At 36.9% G+C, this 12,122-nt stretch overlaps 1 long non-coding RNA gene across 1 annotated transcript in view; it reads left to right on the forward strand.

Moving 5' to 3' along the window:
- Nucleotides 1–12,122, forward strand: part of LOC134757988 (uncharacterized) — a 37,528-nt gene that overhangs the window by 13,378 nt on the left and 12,028 nt on the right. The window contains exon 2 of the long non-coding RNA XR_010132676.1: nucleotides 10,474–10,623. This is a non-coding gene — a long non-coding RNA (uncharacterized lncRNA). The remainder of the gene's footprint in view (nucleotides 1–10,473; nucleotides 10,624–12,122) is intronic.

The raw sequence follows: 12,122 nt of genomic DNA on the forward strand, positions 1-12,122 counted from the left end.
CTGTAATTCTTGTTGTAGAGACCTTTCACCTCCCTGGTTAACTGTATTTCTAAGTATTTTTTTGTGTGGCAATTGTGAATGGAATTGCCTTCTTGATTTGGTTCTCCACTTGGCTGTTGTTGGTGTATAGGAATGCTAGTGATTTTGTACATTGATTTTGTATCCTGAAACTTTGCTCAAGTTGTTTACCAGATCAAGGAGATTTTGGTCAGTGACTCTGGGGTTTTCCAGATATAGAATCATGTCATCTGCCAACAGGGATAATTGACTTCCTCTCTTCCTATTTGTATGTCTTTTATTTCTTTCTCTTGCCTGATTGCTCTGACCAGGACTTCCAATACTATGTTGAATAGGAGTGGTGAGAGAGGGCATCCTTTTCTTGTGCCAGTTTTCAAGGGGAATGCTTCCAGCTTTTGCCCATTGAGTATGAGGGTGGCTGTGGGTTTGTCATGGGCTCTTGTTATTTTGAAGTATATACCTTCAATTCCGAGTTTATTGAGATATTCCTTAGTTTCTAGATCCATATAGTCTACCTACTGGGGACAATAAAACATACAAAGGTCATTGGTTTTGAGCAAATACAGTATCCTGACGAGCAGTGCCCAAGATTGGCAGGTGTCAGTGGATCCCTCAATTATACCACCAAGATATCATTCCAATGCTCTATCAGGACAGCAGCTTCCAAAGAAGCCTGCAGATGTAAGCTATTAGCAAGCACCATCCCCTGAAGCAGAGGAATGTGTGCAGCAGCCTAGTAAAAAGAATCTGGCAGGACACCAACAGCATCTGCTACAGGAAGATCAACCAGAATTTAAAATTAAGCTGATTCATGCTTCAGAACCCAAAAAGGCTAAGAATTCTACAGAATACAGGTAATACAGGCAACAGAAACAAAAAATCATCAATAAGTTTAAATTTTCAAAAAGACTAGTAAGAAACAGCATTACAAAATAGAAAGATGTACTTCTATAGAGGGTGCTTGGATAAAGAAACATCCAAAAGTAATGAAGAACTTTTAGAAAATAGAAATGTAATAAAATAAAAAATTCAGTAGAGTGATTAAAAGATAAATCAAAGCTATCTCTCAAAAATAGAATTAAAAGATTTTAAAAATTGAAAAATAGGAGAGAGAGAATAATAAGTTTAGAATATTCCAACATTTGACAGGAGTTCTAGAAACAGAAGAAATGGGGGAAAGAAAATCATCAGTTAAATTATTCAAGAAAATTTCCCCATCAAGACATGCCTCCACAGACTAAGAGAATCTACTAAATGCTCACACAATGAAAAGACCTGTTGCACACACATCATCACAAATATCCATAAGCAACCAGGATACGGAGTGCAGAAGTTTCCAGAAAGGGAAAAGTTGCATTCAAGAGAATTAGAATTGTATTAGAATTCTTAAGAGCACCATTAGATGATAAAATATGATGGGAAATTCCTTTCAAGTTCTGATGGAAGATTATTTTCAACCTAAAATTCCATATCTGGCTAAACTGTCAATCAAAGATGAGGGAAAAGTAAATGCTGTTTTCTTTGCGTTCTTTATTGGGAAGCCGCTAAAGTATGTGTTCCAGCCAAAGAGGAAAAGACAAGATCCAGGCTATGGGACATTTAACACAGGAAAACAAGTATGAATGTTAAGCCCACGGTAACAGCTATGCAGAAGGCTCAAAGAGCAGTGTGTTTGCAATGGAGCAGAAGAATAAGGACTTCAACAAGAAAGATCTCAAGGGAAAAAAATAATTAATATGTTAACCAAAACACTTGATCATGTGAGACAAAAATACCATGGGTATATGACCCATCTGATAGAGCAAATGGGAAATAGTAAGAATAGGTACAAAGAAAATTGTGCCACATAAAATTGAAATAAATAATTAACTCCAGGCAAAATAGATATACAAGAAAAGAATGGAATCATAATACATTGTAGCTATACGTGGGACTATTTGCACTGTTATTATTATGACTCCTGTCTATTGATTTAACTAAAATTGAGAGGATATATAAAGAAAGGCATTTAGAAGATCCAAATTTTCCTCTATCCTAAAAGCAAGTCAATAGATGAAGTCTAAAATGGATAACCCAGGGACTCGGGGGGAAGGCTGGGAAGGGGTGAGGGATAAAAAACTACATATTGGGTGCAGTACACACTGCTTAGGTGATGGGTGCACTAAAATCTCAGAAATCACCACTAAAGAAATTATCCATGTAACTAGAAGACCACCTGTACCCCAAAAACTATTGAAATAACAATAAAAATTAAAAATTAAATAAAGTAAAATGGACAATCTCCCCCACCCCTCCCCACCCCACACACACACACACATACAAAGGACTATCATTTAGAAAAATGGAGGCAATTCCAGAAAAGGCAGCTAACAGAGTTGATAGTGATGGTATCTGAGCATAGTGAGGGATGTATCAGAGAATTACTGACTTTTTATAAGCCTTGTCTATAAATATTAATTATCTACCAGTAGGTATGCATTACCTTGATTAAAAATTTAAATATTAAATTAAGGAAATAATATATTGTGCAATAACAAAAATGTGTTTCACATTTCTATCTTCTCTATATAGGTAAGACAGATAATTTTTGGCATGCTAAGAAGGAACATGTGAGGCAAGTGTTTAGCAAGTCGAAAAAACAAAAGTAATACAAATGAGAAGCTGGAAACCTTGCTTTGACCCCATTATTGCTTCCTATGCTTACAATAGCACAATGGTCATTTGTCTTATTTTTATAAGCTTGGTTTGAAGTAGCATTAACTAAGTACTGTTTTATATATTTGTAGTTACATAAAGTATGTAGAACATAAAGTGCTTAGGACTGTATTTCTAACTTTACGAATCAAAGTGCACAGAAGAATGTAAGAAGAATATCTGATAAATGACTTGAATCAATAATATACTTTTTAAGGGCTGGGTGCGGTGGCTCATGCGTGTAACCCCTACATTTTGGAAGGCCCAGGCAGGTGGATCACTTGAGCCCAGAAGTCCGAGAGCAGCCTACGCAACATGGAGAAACCCTATCTCTACAAAAAAAAACAAAAGAAATTAGCTGGGCATGATGGCACATGCCTATAGTCCCAGCTCTTCAGGACACTGAGGTGAGAGAATCACCTGAGCCTGGGAGGTCGAGGCTGCAGTGAGCCATGATCATGCCACTACACTCCAGCCTGGGAGATAGGGTGAAACCCTGTCTCAAAAGAAAAAAAGTATGATTTATGTTTTTAAACATAAAAACTCAGTAATAAGTAAACAGGCAATTCAATTTAAATATAATATATATAATATCATATATATTTAAAATATATTATTATTTTAAAATACATAAATACATTACATACTATATATATAATGTATATATGCAAAAGATTTGAATGGTTACTTTACCAAAGAAGATATATACATGGCAAATAAACACATGAAAAAATGTTCATCACAGAATTAGTCATTTCAGAAGTGAAAATTAAAACCACAATGAGATAGCACTACATACCCATTAGAATGGCTAAAATTTAAAGATTGTCCATACCAAATGTTGGTAAGGAAGTTGAGGAACTAGAATCCCCATAAACTGCAAGTGAAAATTTTAAATGGTACAATCACTTTTCAAAAAAGTTCAGCAGTTTCTTAAAAATTTTAAAACATACCATATTTAAACTTCAAACAATATGATCTTGCCATTCTATTCCTATATATTTATCCAAGAAAAATTAAAGCATATGTCCATATAGAGACTTGTACACGAGTATTCTTGACAGCTTTATTCATCCTAGCCAAAAGCTAGAAAAAAATGCAAATCATCAATAAGTGAATGAATAAACAATTACGGTATGTCCATACAATGTAGTACTACTCTTCAATAACAACTAATGAGCTTTAAAAAATAAGGAATGAACTACTGATACATGCAACAACACAGCATAGATGAATCTCAAAATAATTGCACCAGTTGAAAGAAGCAATACAAAAAAGAGTATATACTGTATGATAGCTTTTATATAAAATTCAAGAAAATGAAAACTCATTGATAGTGACAAAAAGATGGTGGTTTCTTAGGGAAAAGATATATGGTATGGGCAGGAAAGGTAATTAGAAGGAAGAATGGAGAAACTTTTGGGGGTAATGTCTATGTTCACTATCTTGATTGCGAGAATGTTTTCTAAACTTATCAAATTATATGCTTTAAACACATGTAGGTTATTACAGTCTATTATAACTCACAGCACAGTTTTTTTTTTCACCAAAACCAAAGTTATTTTATTTTTAATTTTTTAACTTTTATTTTAAGTTCAGGGATACAAGTGCAGGTTTCCTACATAGGTAAACTTGAATCATAGGGGTTTGTTGTACAGATTATTTCATTTTCCAGGTATTAAGCCTAGTACCCATTAGTTATTTTTCCTGATCCTCTCCCTCCTCCCACCCTCTACCTTCTGAAAGGCCCCAGTGTATGTTGTTCCTCTTTATGTGTCCATGCGTTCTCATCCTTTAGCTCCCATTTATAAGTGAGAACATGTGGTATTTAGTTTTCTGTTCCTATGGTAGTTTGCTAAGGGTAATGGCCTCCAGCTCCACCCATGTCCCTGCAAAGGACATGATCTTGTTCTTTTTTATGGCTGCATAGTATTCCATGGTGTAGTTGTACCACATTTTCTCTATCCAGTCTATCATTGATGGGCATTTAGGTTGATTGCATGTCTTTGCTACTGTGAATAGTGCTGCAATGAACAAACATGTGCATATGTCTTTATAATAGAATGATGTATATTCCTTTGGGTATATACCCAGTAATTGGATTTGCTGGGTCGAATGGTAGTTCTGTCTTTAGGTCTTCGAAGAATTGCCATGCTGTCTTCTACAATGGCTGAACTGATTTATACTCCCACCAACACTCTTTAAAATAAACAAACATAAAAGGAAATTTTTTAAATAAGTATAGGAAATAAGTAACCCATATCACTCAGATATAGTCATTAATTCATTCAGTCAACAACTACTGCATGGCTCGTATGTGCTAATCATTGTGCCGGATGCTGGCAGCAGAAATATTTCTACAACATGACTTGCCTTCCCAAGGACTTCACAGATTTGTGAAATAACAGACACGCATCACTGGGTAAAGTAATCTATGGTATTTGTTTCCAAGATGGTAATTAATGCTCCTTGCATTTTTCTTTACATCAAAATATTAAATAAATATAATGAATGTTGCTAGGAATACCTATTAATATAAAGCACTCTTTCATGAGTAGCTGTTTCTCTGTTATTCTCACTGTATTAACCATATGCTCTTTGGGTAACAGTAATATCTTCCCTTTTCAACATTAGTGTATTAATACTCCAAAATCATTATAACACATCCACCATGCTAATAATGCAGCCAGCTCTCAATTTTGATGGTGGATTCCAGAAATCTGGCTTTGGTCCTTGCACCCTTCAGCCACTTGCATTTAGGAGCATTTCATTGCTTGATATTGCCTCTGTCAAGGGTGTTCAGTAGAAAAGAGGAGGCAAATCTCAAGCCCATGTAATATCCTGATGACTGTCATAAAATCTTAAAATTGGAAGTAATCTCCAGTGTTATCTATTTCAATTCCCACTCAGTGCTAGAATCTCCTCTATCCTATCCCCAACAGATATTTACACAAGCCAGATTCTGCTTGAGCACTTTGAATAATAACAGATCAAATTCCCAGTTACTCCACTAGTAAATGTTACAGTCTTTTCCATGTTTGCAGTTCAAATAGAAGCTCTGAGGGGTGGTTGGAAACAATATTTAAATTTGGCTAAGGAATAGTCATATGTATTATGTATTCTAGTTATTACATACACATACATAATATTTATCAGGCAAATAAAGATAAATTCTTCCAAAGTATTACATTATAAATACCTCACCCCAATATTCCCTATGAGTCAGGCAGGAAGGATGGGAAGGAGGGAGGAAACTGTTAAACTGAAGAATCAATCTATTAGTGTATTTACCGTCATCGTCTGCCCAACCAGCACGTGAGGACACAGCGAGAATTTGGCCACCTGCAAGCCAGGAAGAGGGCTCTCACCAGAACTCAACCATACTGGCACCCCAATCTTGGATTTCCAACCTCCAGACCATGAGAAAATAAATTTCTGTTGTTTGAACCACCCAGTCTATGGTATTTTGTGATGACAGCCTGGGCTGACTAACACAGTCAGTCTTAGGAAGACTTTTTTGAAAGTCTATCAAAAAGTTCATCAGAGCTCAAAATACTTTATTGCCTACTTCAACTTAATGCCTACAATTTAAAAGATGTTGTGGATTCCTTTCTGTTCAGACTACTTAATCTTATTTTTTTAAGGGACCAAACAGAATGTAGAAGAGGAAGGAAACCTACAAAGAGGGCGGCTGCCTGCCTGAATCCTGGACTTGGACTAAACAACATCATTTGACATAACTGATGCAAAGTTCCTCTTCCATAAAGTAAAGGGTTGCAAAGTATGCTGGTGTGCACCTGTAGTCCCAGTTACTTGAGAGGCTGAGGATGGAGGATCGCTTGATTCCAGGAGTTTAAGTCCAGCCTGAGCAACATAGACTCCTGTCTCAAAAAATAAAGGATTGAAATTTTAAATGATCCCCTAGTATCCTCTCCATCTATAGAGTTCTCCAAATCTTTTAATTTAATATTGGAGGAAAAAGAACAGATATGTACTCAATTTGGTTGACTGTGTAAAGAACTTTGGAACAAAGTAAAAAGGGAACAATAACTGCCTCCTAACCAAGAGCATTACAAAACTCTCCATAAGGAAACTGAATTTTTCCTGTTAAGGATTAAAGTATTCTCAAAGTAGATATTCTTACTGGAGCTCAAGTATGATAGAAAAAATTATAGCTGAGGCCTTTCAAATGTACTCTGTAATTTCCCCTTCTGTCTAAAAGCATTCATTCATTCAACATATACTAGGGACTGAGATGCAAAGACAAAGCAAAGTTGCCCCTGCCCCTTAGATTCAAAAACTAGGGAGCACTCTATTTGACAGAGTTTTTCCAGTAATCTCAATAAACATGATCTCAATAAGCATAATTAACTGTAGGGCTTCATATCTTCATAAGCTATATAATGTCTTCATTTAATACAACAAAATGTGCACACCGAAGAGGCAGGATGTCATAGATTCAGGAAATTTTCATGTGAAAGACGTTTCAGAGACTTTCTTCCCTGAAGCCTCTTCAAATGGCTTTGGGGACAGCAAGCTGCTCCCTTATTGGAGCTGGCACATGATTTGATTCTCTTCCTTGCAACTGCATCTTCTTATGTTGTAATATCTATTTAAATATTTCTAGATATCAAGGGGCATCAGGCAGGGCAACCAAGCCTTATTCATTTCCCAGGAACTTGCACCACATTTGATTAATAACTGATGCTCAATACTACATTTTGTGGACTTAGGATCATCTTAACTGAACTAGATAAACTGGATGAGGAGGCTAAGGTTTGTAGCTACTTGTTCAAGGTCTCACAGGCACAGTCTGATGTGACAGGGCCAGGGCTAGGCCCCAGATCTCAGGCTCACAGTTTAGTGTTCTTTCCTTGAATAGCTTGCAATTAAGGAGCTGGTACCTCACTTGGACTTCGAATGTGTGTTCCCTTGAAGTAATAAGAAAGCCTAGCAGTATAAACAAAGAAGCAGACCAGGCATGGTGGCTCATATGTGTAATCCCAACACTTTGGGAGGCTGGGGTGGCAGGATTACTTGATGCCAGGAATTCAAGATCAGCCTGTGCAACATAGTGAGAACTTGTCTCTACAAAAAAAAAGAAAAAAAATATTAGCCAAGCATGGTGTCTGTAATCCCAGCTACTCAAGAGGCTAAGACATGAGGTTCACTTCAGCCCAGGAGTTCAAGCCATGATCACATCACTATACCCCAGCCTGGACAACAGAGTGAGACCCCGTCCTGAAAAAAAAGACCTAAAGAAAGAAATACCATTTGACCCAGCAGTCCCATTACTAGGTATATACTCAAAGGAATATAGATCCATCTATTATAAAGACAAATGCACGTGTTTGTTCATTGTAGCACTGTTCACAATAGCAAAGACATGGAATCAACCTAAATGCCCATCAATGATAGACTAGATAAAGAAAATATAGTACATATACACCATGAAATATTACACAGCCATAAAAAGAACAAGATCATGTCCTTTGCAGGGACATGGATGGAGCTGGAGGCCATTATCCTTAGCAAACTAACACAGGAACAGAAAATCAAATATTGCATGTTCTCACTTATAAAAGATAGCCAAATGATGAGAACACATGGGCACATAGAGGGAAACAACATACACTGGGGCCTTTCATAGGGTGGAGAGTGGGAGGAGGAAGAGGATCAGGAAAAATAACTAATGGGTACTAGGCTTAATACCTAGGTAATGAAATAATCTGTACAACAAACCCCATGACACAAGTTTACCTATGTAACAAACCTGCACTTGTACCCCTGAACTTAAAATAAAAGTTAAAGAAGTAAAATTTTAAAACAAGAGGAAATCATGCAAAAAGAAAGAAAACTGATTTGAATAGACATTTCTCCAAAGACAAGAAAACATGTAAAAGGCTAAGATACACAAGAAAAGATGTTCAACACCATTAGTCATCAAGGAAGTGCAAATCAAAGCAACAATGAGATACAATTTCATACCCACTAGGAGAGATATAATCAGAAAGACAGACAATAAGGCTATAATCAGGAATATGGGCAGTAACCCATGTTGACAAGGATTTGGAGAAATGGAACCCTCATCCACTGCTGGTAGGAATGTAAATAGCACAGCCACTTTGGGAAACAATGGCAATTCCTCAGATAGTTAACATAGAGATACCATATTTCATTCCTAGGATATATCCAAGAGAAATGAAAACATATGGCCACATAAAAACTGTACATGAACATTCAAAGTAGAATTATTCATAATAGCCAAACAGTGAAAACAGCTGAAGTGTCCATATATTCATGCAATAAAATATTATTCAGCAATAAAAATGTATGAAATACATGTAACAACAAGAGTGAGCCTTGTAAAGATCATGGTAAGTGAAAGAATTCAGTCACAAAAGGCCACATATTATATAATTCAATTTATGTGAAATATTCAGAACAGGAAAATTCATAGAGATAGAAAGTAGTTTAATGGTTGCCAGGAACCAGGGGAAAGGGAGTGGCTGCTAATGGATATGAAATTTTATAAAATTGGTACAACTTTGCAAATATACTAAAATCATTTAATGTGCTCTTCAAAAGCATGAATTTTGTGGTGAGTTACATCTCAATAAAAAGTACCATAAAAGAAAGAAATCTACATAAAACAGTCAAACTTATACAAAATAAATGTCTTTAAAGAACAATTTTTAAACAGTGCTATGTAGAACTTGGTATGAAGTGAAATGAAATATTAGTACCTAATATGTCCCATGAGGAAGATTGAAGGAAACCAGTGTTTATTTAGAGCCTAGTCTACACTCTGAATAAATGCATTTTCTGTATCTTCTCATTAATCTTTTGAGGAATCTGTTACTCATTTTACAGATAACGAGACCAAATGTCAGAAAGGTTAAGTAATTTTCCCAAATCGCACAGTAATCTAAGACAGATCTGGGAATCTAGTTCAGATGCCTAATTCCAAAGCATGTGTTCTTTCCACTCTTGCACAATACTTCCTTAGAGATTTTTCCATAAAACTTGGTTTATTGCAATAACCAATAAACTGAGTTTATTTTATTGCAATAACAATATTCCTTAGAAGGAAATTCCATGAAACTTGGTTCATTGCAAGTTCCTTCAGAAGTTGTGAAGTAAACTAGACAAACATCTTCAAATGCCTATGCAAGTGCTTGACAAAACTGATAAGCCCAACATGCTTTTGTATTCATCCCACCTGCCTTCCTGACCACCTCCTTCATGACCACCAAAGTTGAGGAGAGCATTTTCCCAAAGCCCTTGCCTACACCTAGTGGACACTGTAACCCTGCAGCATTCAGGTTCATCATTACAGTCTCCAAAGCACTCAAAGCTACTTTGCATTCAGTAGGACTTCAATGCGTGATTGTGGTGATTGAATGAACAAACATGTTATCTCCCTTCAAATGCTCATTATACATAGGACACGTAAGATGAAGACACAGTAACATTAACCATTTCATAACCAGGTACACTCCAGGAAGCCTCTTTACAGGAGAGTAAACCTGTGGACAGACTTGGTAGATGTGAAGCTATTCCCCAATGCTTCTTACAGCGGGTTATAGACTGATGGCAATGCTATCTTCCACATAATGATAGACTTATACTCCATAGTCCTCTTGGGTGGGGCCATATGACTTGCTTTGAACAGTGGGTTGAGAACCAAAGGGACAGATGTTTCTTCCGGGCCAAGTATAATTGCTGACTTCATGCACTTCTCTCTTTTCCACTGCATAGTGACCAGCAACTGCTGAGATGGTAGCTGCTTCATCAGGTACATGAGTCCTCAGTTGACCCACATGGATATATTGTTGCTTCTGTTTCTACAGCAAAACCTAGCCTTCCCTGACATCCAAATCTCCAAAGGACAAGTTGCATGTGAAAATGGTGAGCAGTACAATTTAACTAGAACATGCTAGGCCATGAGGAGCTAGAGGAGATAAAATCAGAAAGAGAACTGGAGGTCAGATAATACAAACCCTTGAAATCCAGACTAGTCTAGAAGATATATTGCAGGAGGAAGGTACTACAGATGGAAAAAAACAATTAGGTTGGTAAGCCCAAAGAAATGTGTCAGGAAAGAAACAAAAAACAAAAAAATTCTCAGTTAATATCAGATACTGAGGCATGGATGATGTCTTCATTTTGAGATCCAAGCGACAGGGTTGAAAGTAGATAATGAGGTCAAAATAGAGAGGCCACTAGGCAGGAAATGCCATACCCAATCAGGAAGCTGCTTAAAGCCCATGGCTAGGAGGAAAGTTGTGTTAGTTTTCTCTTGCTGCTATATCAAATTATTACAAGCTTGGTGGCTTAAAACAACATAAACATTATCTTACAGGGCTGTAAATTAGCAGTCTGACATGCATCTCACTGGCTAAAATGAAGGCATCAACAAGGCTGTATTTCTTTCTCAAGACTTTAGGGAGTAATCCATTTCCTTGCCTCTTCTAGTTTCTTGAGGCCACCTGCATTACTTGGCTCATGGAACCCTTTCTCCATCTTTAAAGTCAGCAAGGCAGAATCTCTCTGACCTTCTTCATTTTTGACAACTTCTTTGACTACAGCTAGGAACGGGGTGGAGTGGAAATATTTTGAAGGGATAATGGTGATGAGATTGTGTCCATCTGGAGAATCCCAAATAAACTCCCACTTGAAGACTCATAACTCAATCTCATCTGCAAAGGTAACATATGTATCAAGGGATCTAAGGGTTAGGATGTGGCCACCCTTAGGAGGCCATTATTCTGCCTGCCATCATAGCCAAGTACTAAGAATGAGGAACACAGTCAAAATATCAAGAAACAAAAGTATGGTACTGGGCAGGGGAATGCTCAGTTCTAATGTATTCTGAACTATTGTGGGTCAGACCTGTGTACAATGGCTCTTGTCTTAAGGCCCGTAAAGGGCAAGTTCAGTGGTCTAAATGAGAAGTGATTCACTGGCCTGAACTCTGCCAGTAATGGGGAATGGAATATTATAGACAGCAGTGCCCATGGTGCCCTGAGACTGACTATTCCTTTGCCTCAATAAGTGCAAGCTGAATGAATGAACTGATGAGTGAGATGTCAATCAAATAAACAGGACTGAACAACAGTTTGGATACAGAAGGCAGAAAAGGGGAAAGGATTTTTAGAAAATTTAACAGTCAATGAAGCAGCTAGGAGAGGTACGAGGCTAGATACTAAAAAAAACGTGGAAGAGTGAAGGATGGAATTTCTTAACTGAGTTCTGAAAGTGTCACTTTTTTCAGAATTTAATTTATTTTACATAGATGAAGGGAATACACTGGCAAATAGATATAAGCTAGAGAAATGTAAAATAATTGTATGAATTATACATTTAGAAAAGGATCATCGGCCAGATGTTTTGCAGGAAACCAAAAA

The sequence above is a fragment of the Gorilla gorilla genome, chromosome 2, assembly GCF_029281585.2.
Source record: "Gorilla gorilla gorilla isolate KB3781 chromosome 2, NHGRI_mGorGor1-v2.1_pri, whole genome shotgun sequence".
NCBI lineage: Eukaryota > Metazoa > Chordata > Mammalia > Primates > Hominidae > Gorilla > Gorilla gorilla.